Genomic DNA, 6,527 nt, shown 5'->3' with positions numbered 1-6,527 from the left:
AGATAAAGACAGTTTAATAGGTAAAGCAAAAGCCGCGCACGAAAGCAAAGCCAAGCAAGGAATTCGTTCCCTCCTTCCCATGGGCAGGCAGGCGCTCAGCCATCCCCAGGAAAGCAGGGCTCCATCACGCCTAACGGTTACTTGGCAAGACCAACGCCATCGCTCCGAACGTCCCCCCCTTCCTTCTTCTTCCCCCAGCTTATAGACTGAGCATGACGCCATACGGTATGGCATAGCCCTGTGGCCAGTCTGGGTCAGCTGTCCTGGCTGTGCTCCCTCCCAGCTTCTTGTGCACCTGGCAGAGCACGGGAAGCTGAAAAGTCCTTGACTGGTGTAAACTCTACTCAGCAAAAACCAAAACATCAGTGTGTTATCAACATTATTCTCATCCTAAATCCAAAACACAGCACTATACCAGCTACTAAGAAGAAAATTAACTCTATCCCAGCTGAAACCAGGACAACTTCCCTCTCTCCCAGGCCATAGCTGATGTCAGCAAACATCACGTTGTTCTTTGATATCGAGATCCCCGCTTGGCCTGTTGTTCATCTTAGCTTGGCGGAAGCTAAATACATCCTCCTTTTCTCCTGCAAGTGCCATGTTGGGGACTGAAGGGACTGAGGCGCTTTGTTTCAAGCCAGGTTAAAGATATAAGTTGCCCCAAAACAAAAGCACAGCCAGCCTTCAGAAGGGCTTCTCTGATCTGGACCCAGCCTCCCTTGAACTCCCTGCATCCCAATGCAGCCCTGCAGCTTGTGTTCAAAGCAACTCAACAGGCTCCAGAAGCCTGTTTAACCCCTGCTGAGTAAATGCTCGGTTACAGAATAAAGGAGGGATCACACCCGAGAGATTTTGCTCCCATAAATTAGCAGGATGGGTTAAATCAGGACATGAACCACACTCTGCTGGCATAGCTCATCTGCTCAAGTGACTTGCAGTAGCATGGAGCCGTAATGCTTCAAAAATATGCGTGCTACAAGCCTAGGATGGGACACACGCCGGTGTAACCGACAGCTGGAGCTCCTGCAACAGCAAGAGCGATGCTTTACTGTTATCCTGGGCTCCGAAACCGCCGGTGCCCGCGGACTCGCTGCCTGCCCCGCGTCCCCGGCTCTTCTCCAGCTCCGGCACGGCAGGATCGGTGCCGTGGTCCTTCCCTACACATCGGGCCTTGGATCGACAGCATTTGTGCCACGCAGTCAGTCCCCGGAGCCAAAGAAAGAGCAATACTGTGGGAGGGGGGAGAAAATTCAGCGGACCGCTGCAAGAAAGTTGTGCCAACGTGCTGTGCCGGGCAGTCCCAAGGGCACTTGGATCACCTTGGCGGTCTGCCGCCGCCGGGGGCTGGAGGCGGTAACACGCTGCGTTCCTGCAAGCACTGCAGGAGGAGGTACAAGCTAATACTGACACCAGCGTTTTTTCGGCCCCCGAACAGCGGAGATGAGGGGAGAGCCACGCCGTTCCCCTGCCTTTTCTTCTCTTTCACGAGATTATCGAGTTTATTTTCACCCAGCCCGCCCCGACGGCGGCCGTCCCCGGCCTCCCGGGCCCCGCCACCGCCCCCCAGCCGCGCCGGGCCGGGCCCGCCCCGAGGGGAGCGGCCGAGGGGAGCGGGGCGGCGCCTGCGGAGCCACCTCGGCGGCGCGGCGGGGACCGGCCTCTCTCGGCGCCGGCCGCCATGAGGCAGCGGAGCGGCGCTGGGCCGGGACGGCCGCCATGAGGTGAGGTGAAGGCGGCAGTCCGCCTCCTGCCCTCCCCGGCCGCCATGAGGTGCGGGGTGAAGGCGGCGGTCCGCCTCCCGCCCTCCCCTGCCGCCATGAGGTGCGGGGTGAAGGCGGCGGGACTCCCCGCGCCCTCCCCTGCCGCCATGAGGTGCGGGGTGAAGGCGGCGGGACTCGCCGCGCCCCGGCCGCCGTGAGGCGAGGGGCACCGGGGCTGGAGACCTGGGGTGCCTCACCCCTTCCCGGGGCTCTGGGAACGGAAAACGCCACGTGAAATATTCCCCCCTTTTTTTTAATTGCTATTAATGGCCGAAGGGCGGTCGTGCCCGGCGGCCAGCGCTGGCTGATAACCTCTGAGGCCCTGGGACCGGAGGGTAATGTGTTCAGGCTGAGCCGTTCAGAAGTAATTTCTCAGCCTATTATTCGGTTTGATTTCTTTTTTTTTTCCCCTTCCGCAAGCCAGATCCCAGTTGTTTAGCTCTATTAATACAGATTTAATTAATTGAATATTTGAAGTGATGTTTCTCTTGTGTTCTCTTTAGGGCTTCCAGCTGATACGTGGCTTAAGTGAGTGCGAAGGGATCGCCGTAAATCGGGGGTCTCGGGTGGCAAAGAGCTGTCTGGCAGAGGCAGCCCTCAGGTAACGGGCCCTTGCCGGTGGCCTTGGCTCATGGAGACCCCCGAGTTTTGCAGGAGGTGGCATCTTCGGGAGGAGACCGCCGCTGCGGCAGCGTGACCGGTGCCTGTGGGGAGCAGATGCGAGGGGGTGACCCGCACACGGGGCACGGGGAGAGCTCGTGGCGGGGGCGAGGCCCCTCCACCAGCCAGCAAGGGGAGATGGGCAAAAAGGCTGCTCGTTCTGCCCTACCGAGTAAACTAAATGGCCTCTGCTGGCTTGCGAACGGGCTGTTGTGCCAGCCGCTGGTGCTCTGGGGTGGAAATACTGACCTGGCTTATCTAGCAAAGCAGGCAGTGCCTCCCGTTGCTGGAGGACGCCCTGATGAGAGGAGGTGTTAGAAGCGAGGCCGGTGTCACCAGAGGGATGTACTTTTGGGCCTCTACTTCCTTCTGTCCTTTCAAAACTCAGTTCTGAGTTTCATCCAGCGGTAGTCAGCTACCCGTTGCTGCTCAGTGCCTGCGATAGTGTTATGCTGCTGGGAGAGAAACGTGCCGCCGAGTCGCTCCTGGCACCGCCGGTGCTGTTCTGGTGCTGGATGGTGCCAGGTTTTGGCAGCACTCTGCATGCTTGAGAGTGGAGTAACTCCTCCTTGGTGGAGTTAATCCTAGATTGGATGCAGACAACGCGCAGTCAGAAAATTAAAAAAATAATGTGTTGCAGACATTTTGTTTAATATTGCATCTTTTGTGTGAAAATGAAGGTCAGCTAATTAATTGGTCGGTGTTAAGTGTTGAACCTGGGGTCTTCAGAGATACTCCTGGTAACTGCGTGTTATTTAATTACAGGCAAATGGTTTGCATGTTGCGCTGCAGGTGGGGGCTTGCTGGAGCAGCGGTAGTTGTCAGAAGAAAAGAAGGAAGCTGTTGGTGCCGCTTTGAAGATCCCCATTTGAAAAAGATTGAGAAGATGGAAACTTCCAGAATTGAAATGGGACTGCTGGAGAAGTACCTGTTTTCAGGATCTGGATGCAGTAACTTGAAACATCAGAGGTGGTTGGGGGCAAGGTATAACAAGAATTACATCTGCAGTTTGTTAATTGTTAATCCCTTCTCACTACTTGTCTAAAATTATATTTTTTATGTGACCTCTATTTATTAAACTTATTTATATTTAAACTTGCTCGTTTGGGTTTTCATTGTGTCATAAGGCTGTTGGGTACAGCAGGATGCAAAAGTCACGTTGAATTCTTGTCTGTGGGAGACTTGGGAGAGGCAGGAACGCGGCGCTGGGTGCCCGGTGCCCCTTCCTGCCATGCGCACGCTCTCCTCCGCAGCCCCTGCTGCAAGGACTGATTTTTACCGAGGCTCCCTTTCCTCCGGTACTTTGAAGGAGATCAGATGTTTAAAGTTTTCCGTAAAGGAAATAAGGTCTGGAATCCCTGTTTCTGCTGCGTACGCAGCCAGTACAAGTTGACAAGATACCGTTCCTGTGCTGCAGTTCCTGACTTGAAAGAGCTTTCTCGTTGTCTCCCTTCCTGGGCCTGGGGGGAGGTGAAGCCCACAAAAGACGGGGGAGTTGGGAAAGGCTGCCAAATATGTAAAATACGCTGAAACTAGTGGGGAGGGGAAAGATGACTGTTACGGATTCAGGCAAAAATGCTGTTTAAACTCAGAAGTGACTGTAGTTGTCAGTAAAGGAGTATATTGCTCTCACCAAGATGCCTGACCCATTTGGATTCAGTGCAGTCTTCTGGAGAACTTTGTTTGTAAAATAATCCAAACTTAGGAGTTTTTTTGGCTAAACCTGTTTTCAGTTTTTAAAAAATGGTACAATGGTCTTCAGTCACGTGACATTACAAATATCCTGTCGTAGATGCTGCTGGAGCTACAGTGCCATCTATGAACCAGTTAAACTCGGAAGCGCGGACTGCTGTTGTACACCATGCTCTCTGCAGGAGCGTAACAGCGTCGGCGTGTGGAGGTGGTTAGTGGCTGGAGTTTAGAAAGGCGAGGCTTTTGATGAAACACTAGCAGGCACCAGGTTAGTTCCCGGGTTATTGATGTTTTTTGTCAAATAGGTGCTTTTGTCGTGTAGTTATAAATGAATTACAGCGCTGAATTTTTTCAGGGTTCTTCTAATTGTTAAATGTCCCTGGCCCTGCTCACTTACCTGTCAGCCCTTCTGCCACCTGAGTATCGCTGATCGTTGAATATGCGTTTGTTACACTTCATATGGAAATATTTGTCAAAGTATTCAACACTATTGGGAAAAAGTTTTTTCTTAGTTGAAGTCTCTGACATAGACAAATGTAATTTTCCTAGTTCTATAGGAACAAGTTCTACCTGCAAAAGGAATGACCAGGTTTCCTATGGACTGACGCTGTGCCCAGCGATCTTCCTCTTTCCCAGTACTCGCCTGGGAGGGGGGCGGCGGGCGTCCCTCAGGCTGGGCGCGGGTTCCAGTTCTCACTGCAAAGGCTTTCTGCCTGCTGGCTGCCAAGAAACAAGCTCGCTGTGGCAGGGGACGCTGCTTCTGTGCCGGGTGTTTCTGAAACGGACAAAAAATGACGCATATACGCTGTCAGCCACATAAAGCATTGCTATATGGACAATAAATGCATGCTGTCTGGCTTATTTCCTTGAAAAACTGTTTCCGCAATAAAGCTCTACTACATTCATCTCTGCTGAACCCAAGGCTTGAGGCCTGGTTGTGCTGTAACAAAACAGGCAGTAGAAAAGGAGGGAGGAGGTCTGTTGCGGTCACCTCGCAGCACGCCCGCTGCCAGCAGCGGCGATGATCCCATCGGAGCGCCGGGGAGCAGCTGCAGAGCTCTGCTCAGGGCACGCCTCGCGCGCCGCGAGAGCTCGTCCGAGGCCCCGCAACTCCCAGATGGCTGGGAGGGCAGCGCTTTTTCCCCAAATCCACCGGGCTTTGTGCGCATACTGGAAAAGAGAAACATAGGAATGTCGTAAACGTTCACCAGTGATCAGCAAGAGTACAGGCTCAGGGAGCGGGAGCTCCGTGTCTTACCGCAGCAGCTGGTTAGCGGGGTAGCGATGGCCAGCACTGTACGGCTCCTTCTGCAGCGCAGATGCAATCGATAAAGGTCAAAGTGCTTCGCCTCGCCGCCAGTTTGGTGCCTTGACCGAAGGACAACAAAGGAAATGGAGAGGGAGCCCGTGCGGTCCAAGAGGAACAAAATACTGGCGCTGAAATAAAGCCAGGGAAATGGAGCAAGACTCAGGAAAAGCTAACGTGATTTATGATTCTGTTTATTTGCACCATACGTTTTGCAATCTATATGAGTTTTACTGGGCAAAAGTGGCTGGATTGCTTTACATTTCACCAAGGTGCTTTGCTCTGCTTTTACTGCTCTGCAGCGCTGGAGCACAGAAGTATTGTTAACTTAGATTTATGTGTTTGTTTTTGAGCACTTAATTGTTTTTTGTCCTGAGCTTGTTAAGCTGCATTTCTTCTGATTGTTCTCTGAGCACTTTCATATTATTTCAACATGTGTTTTGTACCAATCCCCTGTTTTTTTCAAATGCCTTCTGTGTTATTGTTTCACTGTTCTCTCCAGCCACATACAGGGAAGAAAAATCAGCCTGTGATGAACCCAAAAGGCGGGTTTTTCTTTTCCCCCGGAGACTGAGTTCAGCCACGCTCCCTCACCTTTGTAACGCTGCCGAAGGCAGCAGCTCCCGAGATGATGGAGAGACCAAGCCTGCAGCCACAAAATGATATGGGAAAGAAAGATATCGACTATGAAAAATTTCAAGTCATAAATAGCATTTGCCCGATTGGATGAGTAATACTTTGGTCGTAAAACCAACAGATTTAAGGAGAGCACAGGCAAAGTGAACTTTCCTCGTATCAGCGCAAGGTGGCAATATTGGCTTAGATGAAAAGGAAAGCCTTGCACATAAGCTGTGGGGCTTTTTTTGCCAGAATCTTCTAATGAACCTAACGGGCACCGAGAGCCCATTGTCTTAAGTATTTGAGAGATGGCAGCGCCTTGATGCGCTGAGCAGAGCGGCCCTCAGGCCTGAGCTGGCAGAGCATGGCCGCGCCGGTCGCCAGGAGCCCGGCCTAGGGAGCTGCGGGGACTATGAGCGTCTGCCCCGCTACGAAGGTAACGACGCTTTGGGGAGCAGAAGAGCCAAGTGGCAGCGAGGAATCATTATTAT

At 52.6% G+C, this 6,527-nt stretch overlaps 2 long non-coding RNA genes and 1 other non-coding gene across 4 annotated transcripts; 2 read left to right on the top strand and 1 right to left on the bottom strand.

The window, feature by feature from the left end:
- The first annotated feature begins 1,590 nt into the window (after positions 1 to 1,590).
- LOC148055527 (uncharacterized) lies at positions 1,591 to 5,078 on the top strand. 2 transcript variants are annotated; one of them, XR_015705255.1, is made up of 5 exons: positions 1,591 to 1,721; positions 2,264 to 2,288; positions 3,186 to 3,404; positions 4,213 to 4,380; positions 4,662 to 5,078. It is a non-coding gene; the product is annotated as an uncharacterized LOC148055527 (long non-coding RNA). The 2 variants fall into 2 exon arrangements; XR_015705256.1 differs by lacking the exons at positions 4,213 to 4,380; positions 4,662 to 5,078 and having other exon boundaries at positions 3,186 to 3,519.
- LOC148055528 (small nucleolar RNA SNORA74) lies at positions 2,821 to 3,024 on the top strand. Its single transcript, XR_015705332.1, has one exon. It is a non-coding gene; the product is annotated as a small nucleolar RNA SNORA74 (small nucleolar RNA).
- On the bottom strand, positions 4,766 to 6,428 carry LOC148055526 (uncharacterized). The gene is made up of 3 exons (XR_015705257.1): positions 6,013 to 6,428; positions 5,104 to 5,549; positions 4,766 to 4,887 (listed from the first exon to the last, which is right to left on the bottom strand). It is a non-coding gene; the product is annotated as an uncharacterized LOC148055526 (long non-coding RNA).
- Positions 6,429 to 6,527: the final 99 nt, after the last annotated feature.

This window comes from Nipponia nippon, unplaced genomic scaffold (assembly GCF_047370975.1).
Source record: "Nipponia nippon isolate SJK-2023a ecotype South Korea unplaced genomic scaffold, ASM4737097v1 scaffold_21, whole genome shotgun sequence".
Classification (NCBI taxonomy): domain Eukaryota; kingdom Metazoa; phylum Chordata; class Aves; order Pelecaniformes; family Threskiornithidae; genus Nipponia; species Nipponia nippon.
This window is presented reverse-complemented; position numbering and strand designations above follow the sequence as displayed.